Source organism: Cornus florida, unplaced genomic scaffold, assembly GCF_030987335.1.
Source record: "Cornus florida cultivar Cherokee Brave unplaced genomic scaffold, ASM3098733v1 CherokeeBrave_3.0.0_Hap2_Chr07, whole genome shotgun sequence".
In the NCBI taxonomy this organism is placed as follows: domain Eukaryota; kingdom Viridiplantae; phylum Streptophyta; class Magnoliopsida; order Cornales; family Cornaceae; genus Cornus; species Cornus florida.
The window spans coordinates 15,326,713-15,343,761 of record NW_026775577.1 but is presented as its reverse complement, the minus strand read 5'-3'; the positions used below and the strand labels follow the sequence as shown (position 1 = coordinate 15,343,761).

The 17,049-nt window shown below is 35.9% G+C and overlaps 2 non-coding genes and 1 pseudogene across 2 annotated transcripts; 1 reads left to right on the top strand and 2 right to left on the bottom strand.

Annotated features, from left to right (window-relative positions):
• Positions 1–6,049: 6,049 nt before the first annotated feature.
• LOC132316307 (GPI mannosyltransferase 1-like) lies at positions 6,050–12,980 on the top strand (annotated as a pseudogene).
• On the bottom strand, positions 10,528–10,685 carry LOC132267718 (U4 spliceosomal RNA). Its single transcript, XR_009469062.1, has one exon. It is a non-coding gene; the product is annotated as a U4 spliceosomal RNA (small nuclear RNA).
• Positions 11,364–11,518, bottom strand: LOC132267738 (U4 spliceosomal RNA). Its single transcript, XR_009469081.1, has one exon. It is a non-coding gene; the product is annotated as a U4 spliceosomal RNA (small nuclear RNA).
• Positions 12,981–17,049: the final 4,069 nt, after the last annotated feature.

Here is a 17,049-nt window from a genome sequence, read left to right as displayed (position 1 = left end):
ATGGCAATTGCAACAGTCGAAAAAACCGTCTATCTTCGCGCGCGTCGCACTGGACGCTCCAAAGACGACATAAATTGGTACGAAATAAAATTTTCAAACAAGGACGACAACGACGACTATCACACTTGCACTTGGAAGGAAAGAAGAAGGAAGACCACGTAGATCAATCCGATCGGCCTGACTAGGTATGAGAGTACACGGTCGAGCCACTACGTGGTTATGGGCTCCACTGTATACAGATTCGGTCATTGTTGCTCCGTTAGGTCTACGGACGCAAACAATTTATGTGGCAACATCTCCTCGCTCAGCAAGTGGAAGATTCTTACTTGTTCGGCCATGGACGTTCCACGGTCGTACATTGAGGCCGTAACTGTTGATGGTAAGATTTACATCCTTACCGTATTGAATAAAGAAGGAGACGGCGTTGGATATCCCATCTGGGAGGTTTTCAACCCAAGCAATAATACAATGAAATTCATGGCTCAACCTTCGCCGCTGTGTCTTCCGAAACGCGGGTGGTTTGCAGTTTGTGACGATGATTCTAAAAGGATTACATTGGGCTCGATCTATTCTAGTTTCCTTGTTGCCTGTGATGTGAGATTAGATTCTTGGGAAACACTATATTCAGAGGTTGAGATTTTAGAAGATGATCTCTGTAGAAGCCGAGCTATATTGTTTGAAAATACTTTGTACTGGATTTGGGTTAGTGTTTGGGGAGGTGGAGGCTTACTTGCATATGATTTGGATCACAAAATGTATGCCCGAGGATATATTGAAGGTTTGAGTCCTGCGTTTTATGATATCAGCAATGGTCAACCGCTATTTCTTCATTTTCGTGGTGATTTGTTCTACTTGATTTGGCATGAATTGGGTACCGCCGGAGATGGCAATGGAAATGGTATTGAAATAAGTTCAATTTTTAATGTGGTGAAAATGCGAGTTTCTAAACGAGTTGACCAGGAGGAACAGAGAATCAACCTGAAAGGTTATGCTCTCTCCACCGAAGCTTATCTAGCTGACAGCTTACTATCTCCTGATATGGATTATGTCGTGGGGTAACTAATTCTCTGACTTTTTACTTTTCCACCTTTTTTTATAGCCCTTGCTAATGCTGTTTTGATAATTTCTTTTTGGTGTTTTAAAGATGATCTTTTATATGTAGTAGTAAATCTGTTTCAGATAGCTGTTTTCTAAAAACTTTGTTAAGAAAAGGCTTGTTTTCATAGAATTGTTGAAAATAGTTTTCTATTTGATGAGTTATTGAGAATTCCCTTTTTGATTGACAAATCAAGCAAACCTAAAATTTTGATAATTGTAAATGTTTCTGGTACTCCTTTATTTTTTCGATTATGTTCTCAAACAATGGAAATATGCTTATATTTAATTTTATGATGTTCTCAGTGGTCCCTAACTTTTGTATTCATTGATATTTAGAAGTAATAAAGTATTTTTTCAGTCATTGGGTAAAAAATGTATGTTAGTTGTTAAAATTAAATTTAATGCCATGTATGTTCATTATGTCTTTTGGATTTATACATGTATTAAGTGTATGCATGTTTCAACTTACCAAAAAAACAAAAAAAGTGTATGCATGTTTCAAGTGTGTACATGTATCGTCTAAGAGGTTTGTAGTAGAACTCAATTCAATACAATACAGAAAAATATTTGTTTCTTCATTCCTTCTTCTTCTCTTCACATAGAAAACATATTGTTGGTTGAAACTACGGCCAACATAAGTGGTGTCAGAGCTTGATTCCAATCAAGAACAAACTCGGCGTGAAGCTTATTGACGGGAAAGCAAACCCCGAAGAAGATCGACGGTGATGGCGACTACAAACAAACAAAATCAAGGAGCCCAACAATCTGCACTTCCCATTTTTTATGGGGAAAATTATGATTTTTTGTATGTGAAGATGAAGACTATTTTTCTCTCATATGATCTAATGGGATTATGTTGAAGATGAGTATGATGATACGATAACTTTGACGAATGCCCAAAGACAACAATTGAAGGATCATAACCCCAGAAATGGGAGGAGCATTTTTGTGTTGAAATAAATGTAAGCCTTAACAAAAGGGTGTAATTCAATTACGGTTGTCGCAAACTTGATATGAAACGTTAAGCATTAAATTTTAACTTTTTTTTTTTTTTTTTTGGTATTTGATAACTAGTTCATGAATTACAGAACTATAAGCATTTACGCGATGCTCCTATTTCCTTCTACACAATCCGTGAATCGTGATGCCATAATTTTTCCAAGGGATGGCCAAAATCTCTACATACATTAATATCTTTTTGTTTGCTTCTAGTATATGAGAAATGCTTTTGGTATGATGGAACTTGGGTTGTCAATCCATTCCTATTGTGGCCCACTGGGATTGGTCATATTGTTTTCCGTGTTTTCAGTTCTGACCAAAGCAAAAACAATATTTTCATTTCTCCTTTTAATTTTTTTTGTGATACTAAATAAGACCGACCACCCCTCCTACCTGCAATCTATGTTTGTGCTGCTGCGTCTTAACTTTTTCACTATTAATGTCATTGGTCCCTGTGTCCATTAGAGAAGTTGAGTATGAAATAATGTGGCATAGAAAGCACAGATTCTGAGACTGGGAGCTGACTTGGGTCAAATTAGTTTAACTGCCAATTAATTCCTTATTCCATGAAATATGGATTGAAGTTTGTAACTTAAGATTTAATCCAATAATTATTTAAAAAGTTTAATGGGCATTGGCTGTATTTTCTTGGTGCTGGTTTTGAGGAAGGAAAACAAGCTATCATATACTTTGGATTTATAGTTATTTTTTCATTTATTGACGTTAGTTGTTTATAAAGTGCTAGTAAATTTCTCTCTTTGTTTCATTTTATTCTTCAAGTTGTCTTAAAGCGATTTTGGGTCAAAACTACTACACAAAGATGTACGTATTCACACACAACTAATGTTCTCAGAATCTCACGTAAGGTTAGGGGAGTCAAGTACTGTAATGTATGGCTCCTGGTCCACTGTCATGTAAGTCCTTGCTAGTGCACAACTTATGTCAGTTGATACTATATCAAAATATAATGTGATGTGCTTTTCATGGTTTATGTTTGAAGGGAATATATCCATATCATTGTTTTCCTATGATATGATATCATGTATCTGACTTGATATCACTCCCTAGTGGTCCGGAATCGAAGATTGAACTGTTATAATGGATGGGTCAAGGATAAATCTGTTAAATGCTTGGGTAGTCATTTTAGCATTTTGATATGTATGAAGTTAATCTGGAACTTATTGTCATTTCCTCTGAACCAGCATGATATTCAAGATTCAAATTGAACTAACTGTACGGGTCTTTATTTTCTTGCAGCAATGCCATCATTGAATTTTCATTCCCTACTTCTTTTCGACTATTTTTAATTATTTATGGTGAATGGCAAGACACTCATATACAGATGTTGATTGCCTTGTGTTTTCTGACGGTGCTTCTTTGATGGCCTCTGGAAAGTCCCCAAGTACTTCACACGCACAGTCCATTGTTCACAAAGAAGTCACCTATTCCATCTTGCAGAAAGGTCAACCTGAAAACATGTCGGAACGTTCTACTTATCGGTACTCACCTTTGATTGCATTTCTTCTTATGCCAAATTCAATAACCCATCGCTCATGGGGAAAATTTCTCTTTTCTGCTTCAGATATAGTATTTCATGGTATGGATAGATTGTGTCTTTTAAAGAAACGCAAAAAAAAATGTATTCTTTGCATGATTTTTAACTTTGTTTGATAGGTTGGTTGTTGAAGTGTTCCTGATTGATATGCACAGTAGGATCTGTTTACTGTTCTCATGCCATGTACACCTTTGTCTGGAGATTTCCCTTTTATTTTATTATCTTCAAACGTGAATGGAAAATTTGTTCTCGCTTCAGATTTTCTTTTGGGGTTGTTTATCCACACCATTCTGAAGCCACGAGGGGTGCCTAGAATCTATGCACCTTTTCTGTGATGGTATGGCTCTCAATCCATTTACATCCACCATTGAGTGTTCCAAGCTTTTTCTTTGATTCCCAATAATAAGACTGTACATAAACTGTTTGATTAAATGCCTCAGCTAATCTCTACATGCATTAATATCTTGTGTTTGATTCTAATGTCTGAGAAACTTCTTTTAGCTTTACTTTGCAGAGTAATCAAATTGGTACAGTTTGATTCTTTTGATAAACATGATATCATTTGAAATCATTTTTTCTTTTCTTTTTTTGGTTAGGTAAGTACTTACACACATTTTACAAATTACGCACTACGGAGTCAAAATCCTCGCCTCCCCTTTGAGGGAAGAGAGGTTATACCATTGGGCTTATGGCCCATTGGTTCATTTTTTTCCTCCCTTAGATGTTAATGTGCATGGTGGAACTTTGGTTGTCAATGCATCCTATTGTGGCCTACTGGAATGGGTCTTTTTGTTTTCCTTGTTTTCAGTTCTGACCAAGGCAATAACAATAGATCTTTTTCTCTTTTCTTGATTTTTTTGCGATACTTAATAAGACCGACCACCCCTCCTCCTATCTGCAATCTATGATTGTGCTGCTGTGTCATAACTTTTCTACTATTAAAGTCTCTAGTCCCTGTGCCCATTAGAGAATTTTAGTATCTGATATTGCGACATAGAAAGCAAAGATTCAGAAAGGGGATGGTGATTAGAGTCAAATTAGTATAATTGCCAATTAATTCCTTATAAGGTTATACCTTGAAATATGGATGAAAGTTTGTAACTTATGATTTAGTCCAATAATTATTTAAAAAGTTTAATGGGCATCGGCTGTATTTTCTTGGTGCTGTGAGGAAGGAAAACAAGCTATCACTGTATCATATACTTTGATTTATAGTCTTCTTTTTTAATTTTTTTTCTTTTTTTATTATTACTATTTTTTTCACGTTAGTTGTTTATACAGCTCTAGTAAATTTCATCTTCTTTGTTATATTTTTCTTTTCAAGTTGTATTAATGCCATTTTGAGTCGACTCTAATAGCCAAAGATGCACATATTCATGCACAACTAATGTACCTCAGGCTAAGAGGCAGGGACACGGATACGACACGACACACACAACGACACGACAAATCCTAAAAAATTAGGACACGGATATGGCCAAAAATATATATATATATGATTTTTTACTTTAAGAAATTAAGAGTAATATTATTTTTTATCAACCTAATAATGAAAAAAAAATTGTGCCTTGCCGGGAATAAGAGAGAATGATAGAAAGAGTAAGAAAGAGAAGTAAACAAAGAAACAAAAAGGATTAGGGTTTTGTTAGAAAAAGAAATAGGGCTTAGTTACAAAAAACTCATAGAAGAGAAAAAGTTCATGGAAACAAAAGGGAAAAGGTATAAGGGAGAAAAAAAGAATTTTGTTGTGAAAGGAAAAAAGAAGAAGAAGAAGAAGTATCTAGGGTTTGTGAAGAAGAAGAAAGAAAAAAGGAGGATAAAGAATTAGAGAGAGAGAGAGAGAGAGAGAGAGAGAGCATCCACCGGAAGCTAAGCTTGGTTGGTGGGAGAATGAGAATGGTCGTGCAAGAGTTTGAACATTTGAACTAAAATATAAGCATAAATATCTAATTGTTTAATATTAAATTGTTTTGGAAAACAACTACTTTTAACTAATTATGCAATGACCCTCCTCATATTTACACTTCAACGTAGCTTTGTTTCTAAAACTTTCTTAAAATCCCCAAGTGCCTTACTTCTCAAAAAAAAAAAAGAAAGTTCAGACACGTTTTTTGGCGTGTCCGACACGTGTCAGGGCGTGTCTGTGTCTGACACGGATTCTTTGCCCTTTTAGGTGTGTCCGCGCTTCCTAGACTTTAAGTAAGGTTATGGGAGTCCAACCCTAACCTCTGGCTCCTGAGCCTCGGTTATGTAAGTCCTTGCTAGTGCACAATTTATTTCAGTTGATACATTATCAAATTTTATTGTGATGTGCTTTTCATGGTCTATGTTTGAAGGGTATATATCCATATCGTCGTTTTCCTATGATATGATATCTGTCCCTTATGGTCTGGAATCAAAGATTGAGCTATCATAATGGATGGGTGAAGGCTAATTTTGTTGAATGATTGAGTAGTCATTTTAGCATTTTGATCTATATGAAGTTAATATGGAACTTTTCTCATTCCCTCTGAACCAGCATGATATTCAAGATGGAAATAGAACCAACCATATGGGTTCTTCTTTCTTTCTTTTTTTTTTTCTTTTGTTTTTTTTTTTTTTTTTGTTTTTTTTTTTTTTTTTTTTTTTTTTTTTGCAGCAATGGCATCAATGAATTTTCATTCCCTACTTTTCTCAGCAGTTCTTCGACTCTTTTTAATTCTTTATGGTGAATGGCAAGACACTCACATGGAGGTCAGATATACAGATGTTGATTACCTTGTGTTTTCTGATGCTGCTTCTTTGATGGCCTCTGGAAAGTTCCCGTACAAATGTTATACATATCGGTACTCACCTTTGATTGCATTTCTTCTTATGCCAAATTCAATAACCCATCAATCATGGGGGAAATTTCTCTTTTCAGGTTCAGGTATAGTATTTCATGGTATGGATAGATTGTGTTTTTCGAAGAAACATGAAAAACGTATTGTTTGCATGATTTTTAACTTTGTTTGATAGGTTGGTTTTTTGAAGTGTTGGGCTTTGCTCAAATGTTCCTCATTGATATGTACAGTAGGATCTGTTTAATGTTCTTGTGTCACGTGCACCTTTTCTGGAGATTTCCCTTGGATTTTATATATATATTTATTTCAAAAATCTGACTCTCTTCAAACCTGAATGGAAATTGAATAAGATTTCTTATTTCCTCTGAACCAGCATGATATTCAAGATTCAAATTGAACTAATTGTATGGGTCTTTATTTTCTTGCAGCAATGCCATCATTGAATTTTTGTTCCCACTTCTTTTCTCTGCAGTTCTTTCACTCTTTTCTTTATGGTGAAATGGCAGGACACTCATATACAGATGTTGATTACCTTGTCTTTTCTGATGCTGCTTCTTTGATGGCCTCTGGAAAGTCCCCATACAAATGTTCTACATATCGGTACTCACCTTTGATTGCACTTCTTATTGCATATTCAATAATCCATCGTTCGTGGGAAAATTTCTCTTCTCGGCTTCAGGTAGAGTATTTTTGAAGACAGAAAAATAGATTCTTTACATGATTTGTTAAAGATGTAGTTATCACAACACAGAAATTATATTTGCTAAACTTAAAATTATGAAGGAATCCTGAATTTCCCATTGTTTGATAAGCATGATGTATCAGCCTGTCCAACTCCTAATTTTGAGATACTATTGTCTAGTAATGGTTGCTGTCAGGGAATAACTGTGTAATGATCTGTTCTTTTATTGTTCGAACTTCAAATCATGCCAAAATACGTGGGGGATATAAATATGCATGAGCTGCTAAGTTTTGTACCCTTTCGATTTCTGCATACAAAATTGCTTCTTCTCCCCACCCCTCTTAGGGGGAGGGGGATTTCTTTCCCTAAATTAGTGATGGGCATGAGTAACAGAGAGGCTTGATGCCCATAAATAATTCTAAAATCTGACTTTACCTTCTAACATGAATGGAAAACATTGATGTTTTTTTTTTTTTTTTTTTTTTTTCTGTTAATTCAGAAAATTAGTGGGAAGTTTGTGTTATGTTCTCGCTGCAGATTTTACTTGTGGGGTGGTTTACCAACACCACTCTGAAGCTAAGAGGGGTGCCTGAGAAACTATGCACCTTTTCCGTGATGGTATGGCTCCTCAATCCATTTACCTTCACCATTGGAACCTGAGGAAACTGTGAGCCCATTGTTTGTGCCATGGTTTTCTGGATCATTATCTGTCTCGTGAAGGGTATAACTTCTACTTTTTTATACCAACTTTTGAAGTATTGTTGCAGTGGTTTCTTGAGATACCTGTTTGTTAAATGTGATATAAATACTTGTTATACATGAGTTGGCCTATGCCAACATGTGAATCATGTTTGGAAAGTAAACCAAGAGGCCTCACACAGCTAAGGGAGAAGTTTTTTCTTGTCAAATCCAAATAATCTCTCTCATAAAGTTTTCTTTATCAAACAATAGGAAAATTCCTTAGCATTGATTTGCAGCTCGCTATCTTTTAGCAAACTAGCCACCAAAATTAGATCCAAAAGAAATGACGCAGACGGGAAGATATATTTGGAGAGGATCCTCTCAAAGAATCCAAGGAGGAAAAACGATCCTTAAATATTCCATCTTTTTCAAATGCTTAAGAATCCTTAAGGAGGCTGTTCTTTTGCTCTATAAATATTTGTATGTAAAACTCCCATTGTTTGAAATGAAGAAATGTAGCCTTGTAAAGTACACATGGTCTCAGACTATGAAGCACTGACATGGCAAACCATGGTGCCATATCAGTGTCGGACACGTGTCCGACATGCTGTAAACGTGTTCAACCCTTTTATCTCTTTTCTTCCGATCGGACACGCCGTTGGAAACTGCAAAACGCCGGAGGATACGTCAGTGGACACGGCTACGGTATTCTGACTTAGGAGGTATTTTTGGACAGAGGATGTAGACACGATATACATACATATATGTTTGTGATATATATGGCTGTGTATATCTCTGCGTGTATCGATTTAAACAGGCGTGTGTATGACTGTGTATTGATTTAAATAGGCGTCTAAAGTTGAAATAAGAGAGATGATAGCAATGAGAGAGCAACGGCAGAGAGAGAAAAGATTATAATCTTTTCTCTTGTACGCTTTGTTTGGCTATAAGAAAAGGGCTCAGTGACTTTGGTCTCTTTTACATTTGTTTGGCTACAAGAATAAAGTTGGTTGGCTTTTGGATATTAAGTTACTGCTTTGTATTTCAATGAAATCCTTAATTTGTTTGGAAAGAAACATAAAATGTGGTGGGTTGAATTTAAATGTATTATATTTATGACAAAAAATTAATTTTACATATATAATAATAAATTATATTATTATTTTATTGTTGTATCCTTGCCGTGTCCATGTCCTATGTTTTTTGAGATTTGCCGTATCGCCGTGTCCGTGCTTCATACGTCTCGAAGCTCTTGGAATATGAAAGTATTTAAGGTTCAGTTAAGAATACTAGGCTTCTCTCCATCGTGGCATGGAAGGGGGAAGTTGGTGTGGAAGCTTTATATTGTTCAATGGTGTTTGTTATGGATAATCTTGTTAAAAATGATATAATCATTAGATATAAGTTTTAGACACTCTCTTTGGTTAAAGCACCAAATACAGATTTCCTTTCATGTCATTATAAATGCATAATTATAATTCCTAACTTTCTTTGTATCATGTTTATTGGTTTACACATACTATTTTACAAGCTGCGTTTTGGTATGGGCGTCTTGTCCATTTTAGAATCTATCCTATAATCTATGCTCTTCCTATCAGCTTAGTTCTTGATCCTTGCCACTCTCAATCTATTCAGAAGCCTGTCCTTATGGATTGGAATTCTTGTAAAGTTAAGTCAGCCCAGAGTCTTAAGTGGCATGGGAGTTACTGTCCATGCCATTTATTGTTGCTTTGAAAAACATGTTTTCAAGAGAGAGAATTATGTCGGCTGTGGCTGTCTTTTGTACTGGGTTTTTCTTCTATCTATATAATTTGGAATTCTTGCATGAGGCTCTGCTATTCCACCTTACCCGTTCAGATCCAAGACAAATTTTCCATATATTTTTATCACATCTATCTACGCTACAACCATGAGTTTCCAATATCAGAGAAACTCATGTTTTCTGCCTTAACTTATTGTTCAGCTAGTTCTTATTCTCTGCTTCACTCAGGATTTGCCATTCTGTTTCTTTGTGCAGACGGTAGCATTTCTAGCATTTAACAAGGTATGTGAATTCAACACTCTGCCTTGTACTGTCACTGAAATTGAAATCTCTTTTTGCCTTCTTATTTTAGTTCTAATTAAAAATGAAAATCGGACTATCGAGTCTTGTTACGTGAAAAATCACTCTTATCTGCTTCCAGAAGTAATTTTGTTTCTGAAATTATGGGCTCATACTTTGGATGGGAATTTCTGATATCTTCTTTTGATATTCACGGTGCAGTACTTTGAATGGTTCTTCTGCCTGTTGCCTTTAATACTACCATGGTGCAATATGAAGCTTAAATGGGAAGGCTTGTCCTACATTTTACTATGGATGGGAGATCAAATTCACTGGTTGAATTCAAAGGCAAGCAAGTTTAATTTTCTTAACTACTACAGTAATACATTTGTTTTCATCGGTATTGTCCGTATCACACTTCTCGTTATTCGAACCACATGCAAGTTCGAAGAAAACTTTGAAACATGAATTATATATATATCTTTCTCCATAGGTAGCTACGGAGTGTGTAGAAAAGGGTATTATCGCCCAGAAGATACCATGATGAAATCTTAATGTATGTTCTTGTGAATTGAATTTGACAAAATATATAATGGGTGTGTGATTTTTGGTTTTTGCTTGAATAAAAGTTTGGAACTCGGAATTGTAGGGCTTTACCCAAGAAGGGAGCCCTTCCAAAAATTCTCGATAGCCCGGGCAGAACCCAAGCCAAAGAGAGCGATAAAAAAAGGAAATAGTTTTCAACCAGCAATTGACGCGCCTCGGTTAAAACCTCACGGGCTGCGTCATTGCCCCAAGCGCAAAGATGTTTTTTATAAATCTTCCAATGTGGTGTTTTTATAGTTATAATTTTTTTTTAAGTTCTTATACTTTTTCGATATGGGACTTGTGTTATAGTTCAAGATCATCTAACAATTATAATAAAAACACAACTACATTAACATGTATAAATTTGTGTCGGTCAATCAAATTAGAGTCCCAACAGGAATAAGATTGAATCATCTATAATATCCAATTTCATCTAGACTTCTCAGCAGAAAAGTCCTGAAATATGCAAATGGGCCGACCTGACCCAAAAGGCTACTTTGCATAACAATGTTGGTCGGGCTAGTACCAATGCATCATGCACCTAATAAAAGGATCTACCATGCCCACAACCACGTTACTTCCATTTGTATCGAACGTGTCAATAGATGGCCCAGGTCCATTATTCGTGTTCCTTTTATTTAAGTCAATTGTACTTTATGATCCTTATGGTTGGTGTAATGAAAAAATGATAGGTAGGGTGACGTTTTTTTTTTTTTTTTACTTTTTTAACATTTTTTTTTTTTTGTAAAGGAGAAGAATTTTTATATCTTTTTACCCTCTTATATAAAATTTTAAATAAAAAAAACAATTTTTTTTCAGGAATTTTGTGATTTTTAGGTGAAAATTTAGTTGGTGTGTGTTTTTCCTTGAATTAAAGTTTAGAACTCAGAATTGTAGAGCTTTACCCAAAAAGGGAGCCCTTTCAAAAATTCTCAGTAGCCGAGCGGAACCAAGCCAAAGAGATCAATAAAGAGGGAAATAGTTTTCAACCAGCAATTGACACGCCTCGGTTAAGACCTCACAAGCTGTGTCATTGCCCTCAGCGCAATGATGTTTTTTTTTATGTTGTGCATGTAGTATTTTTATAGAAATAATTTTCTCATCACTTCTTACACTTTTTGGACGTGGGACCTATATTACATAACTGGTACCACTAGACTTTTATGCAGTTATAAATCACCAAACAAGTACAATTACAGTAACATGTGGTAATTGCCTCGGTCAATCAAATTAGAATCCCAAACATGATATAATAAAATTGAATCATCCAATTTCATCAGCAGAAATTAATTAGATGCTATTGATCTGTTTCAAATATATTGGTCCTAGGAGGAAACTTTTACTGTTCGGAGGGCTACTTTTGTAATTCATCCAAATGGGCCGAGCTGACCCAAAAGGCTACTTATTTTTACTACTTTGCATAAAAACAGTGTTGGTTGGGTTAGAATTTAGAACACATTAAAATCAAACTCACCCTACGTTTAAAAGCACTTTCAAAGAGAAATTGTATAAAGTGTTTTCAATTTATAAATAAAAAAAAAAATCAAATGTTAGGAATATATTTATCATTTATGTTAAGAAAAAAAAAAAAAAAAAGTGTTTGCTTAAAAATGTATTTTACTAACATCTCTTAATTTTCTTCAATTTCAATTTTAAGAGCCTAAATTAATGTTAATGTAAATTTATATTGTCATTTATTTGATTAAGAGGATGTGATAGTACGTTTTAATTCAATAATTAAGAATTCAAGTTATCGGTACTTTTTAGATTGATAAAAAAAATATGTATACTACACTATTAAAATGAATTGATATTAATGTAATTCTTTTTTTCTCTTTCTTTTTTCCAAATATATTGAGAATATCTCCTCCACCTGGTGTATAAATTTTCTTTTGTCTCAAGAGTCTCCTTAGCTTCGCTTGACAAGTAGACTCTCAAACCAAATCTGAATCAAATGATCTGTTAACTAATAATTCAAGCCAAACAGTCCCCAATATTACTTCGTGGTCTTAAACCTTAATGTATTTGACAGGGGGGATTCTTTCCCCAAATCAGGGATGTGCATGAGTAACAGAAATAGATGTGATGCCCATGAATAATTCTAAAAATTGACTTTATCTTCAAACATAAAAAAAATTGATGTTTTTTTTTTTTTTGTTTTTTTGTTTTTTTGTTTTAAAGTTAGTGATATTTAATATTGATGCTTTTTTCCTTTAAGTTAGTGATATTTAATTTTGTTCTCTCTTTTTTCTGTTAATCCAGAAAAATAGTGGGAAATTTATATTATGTTCTCGCTGCAGATTTACTCATGGGGTTGTTTATCCACACCATTCTGAAGCTAAGAGGGTGTCTGAGAATATATGCACCTTTTTTGTGATGGTATATCCTCAATCCATTTACCTTCACCTTTGGTACACGAGAGAACTGCGAGCCATTGTCTGTGCCATGGTTTTGTGGATCATTATCTGTCTTGTGAATGGTATAACTTTGTGGGTGTCACTTATCAAGTGTTGATGTAGGACGTTGACAAGTCAATACAATCCTAATTAAGGTTGAAAAGTCAAAAGTTTTGAAGGACCAACCCTTAAGCACCCCAAGACCTGATAGCACACCAGGCCCACCAAGCCTTGAGGGACCATTCATTGAGCATCCCAAGACCTGGTAGCACACCAGGCTTACCAAGCCTTGAGGGACCATCCTTTGAGCACCCCAACTCCTGGTATCACACCAGGCCCACCAAGCCTTGAGCACCCCAAGCCTTGGTAGCACACTAGGCCCACCAAGCCTCGAGGACCAATCCTCAAGCACCCCAAGCCCTGGTATCACACCAAACCCCCCAAGTCTCGAGCGCCAAGCCTCGAGCACCTCAAGCCCTGGTATCACACCAGGCTCACTAAGCCTCGAGAGCCAACCCTCGAGCACCCCAAGTCCTGGTATCACACCAGGCCCCCAAGCCTTGAGGCCAACCCTCGAGCACCTCAAGCCTTAGTATCACACCAGGCCTACCAAGCCTCGAGGGACCAAGCCTCAAGCACCCCAAGCTCTGGTATCACACCAGGCCCACCAAGCTTCGAGGGATCAGCCCTCGAGCACCTCAAGTCCTAGTATCACACCACGCCTACCAAGCTTCAAGGGATCAACCCTCAAGCACCTCAAGTCCTCATATCGCATCAGGCTTACTAAGCCTCGAGGGATCAACCCTCGAGCACCCCAAGCTCAGGTACCACACCCCGCCCGTAACACATTGAAAGATTAGAGCCCCAGAGAGCTCGCCATCAAAATGCCACAGGTCTATGCATAGCATGAAACGAAGGTAAGGCCTTCGCAGCTGTAAGGGATCTAAATTTGGGAAACTTAGGAGGATTTTGAATTGGTGGATGAACCCAATTAACAAGGTGATGGAATTATACACATTATGACAACAAACCTTAAAATCACATTTAATGTTGTGTCAGGTTCGACCAACCGGTGGTCAAACAACATTTAATGCCCTAATTGGGGGAGAAGCAACATAGTGCAAGGCTCGATGAGGGGATTGGACCCTTCAGGCTCCTATAGACCCTCAGGACTACCTATGTGATCCTAACTGGGAGCCGTGCATGCAAGAAACCATGCACAAATGAGACCACTGGTTAATGATCAATGGAATCTGGCCTATAAATAACACTATCCTATGAAAGAATAAACAACTAGAAATAGGGAGTTGTCATAAGAAATTGTATACTTGCCCTACCACCATCTCAATCTTGAGGATTGGTCTTCTTCTCCTCCTCCTACACCAAGCATCTCTCTCTTTTCCCTCATAGTTGTACCTTTGATATCACCATTACTCATTTGTTTATTACATTGATAAAAAAGAACCCCTACAAACTTCTACTTCTTTGTACCAACTTTTGAAATATTGCTGGAGTGGTTTCTTGAGATGCCAGTTTATTATTAATCAGAATTGACTCCCTAGCATTGATTTACCACTCTCGATCTTTAACAAATTAGCCGCCAAAGTTAGATCCAAAAGAAATGACATAGATTGGAGTTATATTAAGAGAGAACCCTCGATCTCAAAGAGTCCAAGGAGGAAAAATTATCCTTAAATGGATTAATTTGTTCAAATGCTTAAACATCCTTAATATGGAGGAAAAATTATCCTTGAATGGATTATTTTGTTCAAATGCTTAAACATCCTTAAACATCTCAAAGAGGCTAGTACTAACAAGAATATTGTCGAAGTAACAAGAATATTGCAAAAGAATTCTCATTGAGCGACTTCTCCTTTGTGATACTGAGACGTGAAGCTTTAGATACAAGTTTTAGACTCTCTCTTTGGTTAAAGCACAAATACAGATTTCTTTTCGTGTCATTATAAATATATTATTTTAATTCCTTTCTTTATGTTGTATTTTGTGGTTTACAGGTAATAATTTACAAGCTGTATTTTGGTATGAGCTTCTTGTCCATTTATGTTGTATCTTAGTTCTTGATCCGCGCCACTTCCAATCTATCAGAAGCCTGTCCTTGTGAATTGGAGTTCTATATGGTGTTTTTATCTTCCAACACTTTTTCGATGTGGGACTTATGTTACATAGCTGTTACCAAGTACAATTACATTAACAAGTCGGTCAACCAACTTAGAATCGAGGCATAATAAATTTGAATCATCCATAATCTCCCATTTCATCTAGACTTCTCAGCAGAAAAGTCCTAGACAATTATTGATCAGGTTCAAATATTTTGGTCCTAGGAGGAAACTTTTCATGTCCGGAGTGCTGCTTTTGTAGCGTAATACATTCAAATGGGCCGAGCTGACCCAAATTGCATCATGCATTAAATGTCATTGTCAATAGATGGCCCAGGGTCCATTACTCTCACTTTCAATTTTAAAGTGCCAATTTCGTACTTTCAATTTGTAATCTGTGACAATTTTTGATCCAATGACTGAAAATTAAAGGTAATGGTCCTAGTTCCCAAGGGGTAAATTGCAAAGTATAAATTGTGAAGGCGTGACTCCAGGAAAATTATTTGCAACAACGTGAGTTCAGTTGCTCGAGAAATTGAAGAGGAGACTGTGAATCAAAGACACACTCGCCTCTACTTATAGCCCTACCTATCTAGCGTACAGCCCAACCTCTCCAGCTTACAGCCCAACATCGCCGGCTTGTAGCCCCGGCCACCTCTCCCGGTTACAGTCCCACTTCACCAAGCTACCGTCCTGCATCTCCAAGTTACATTCCCTTGGCTGTCACTTTTTGGTTAATATGCTGAACTTATCGAAGGTCTGACAAAGTAGTAGTAGTGGTGGTGGTGGTGGTTATTATTATTTAATGTGATGGATGTGAACTACAAACTTATTGAAGTTGATTGTATCAGTTGGTCCTTGTTAAGATATATATATATATATATATATATATTTTTCTCCTCTTTAAGCATTTGATGTAACAAGGATTAGAAGAGCAACTCAAATTCATTTTCATAATAAGAGGCCTCGAATTGAATAGAGGCCTCTTCATGTTTGAGGAGCTCAAATCTGAGTCGCAAGGCACGTGCCTGTGCAACAAAATGATGTCACGTGACCCTCTCTAAACAGTAAGCCAGAGGGGAGATTTACTTCCAAACTGATCATAGAAATTGATTTTGGGCGTGAAAAGTCAAAACTCACCGATGTTAGAATAGTAACAACATTGCATTCTATAAAATTTGGTGAAAAGATGTGCCGAGAAAAATATAATAAACAGTTTATATAATTTAGTCTATTATTTAAGAAAAAAACAAAAATAATATTTCACTTGGGTAGTTATGGAATCCCGGTAAGTGATACACATGGGGTAAATTACAAAAAAAAAAAAAAAATCTTGAATTATGTCTTAATTTACAAATAACCCATTGAAGTATATTTTGTGTATATTATCTCCTACACTATTCAATTCTTAAGTTATTTTTCATTAAATGACAAAGATAACATTTTTTTTATTAAATTACACTTAATCTATTATTATTTTTATTAGGGTAAAGTACATAACTCTTGAGGATTGGGGTAAGGCTAAGAATAAAAAAGGTTGTCTATTTTTAGACAATCACACACCCTTGTGAAATTTATTATCCAAACAGAGCCTTAAAACATGTGAAAAGTCTATTCTAGCCTTCACTATTTTGTTAATTTTAATTATAAAATATTAAAATATTTAAATGACTAAATTACCTTTTTCATCTTTCGCTCTCTATATATGTACACACACACATATATATATATACACGCACAACCACACAACAGATCTCAGCCACATCTTCATCACTACTACTTTCTTCATCATTGCGGTTAGTTTGAACCATTGACCGGTAAACAAAGTTTCAAAATATATAATAGGATTAACCATTGGTATTGGACAGGGAAAAATACCTTCATGGAAAGGATTTCATATAATGAAAATGGGCTCTCAAATTTGTCCTCGAACCTCAAAATGAAATGTCTAAATGATTAAATCCAAGTCAGTCCATCTCAAATTCAATGGTAGAATTGTTATAAATTTTCTAAATAGGGCCACAGGTGAACCGCACAAATGTAAATGGCTATGCTGAACTGAAGACCCCC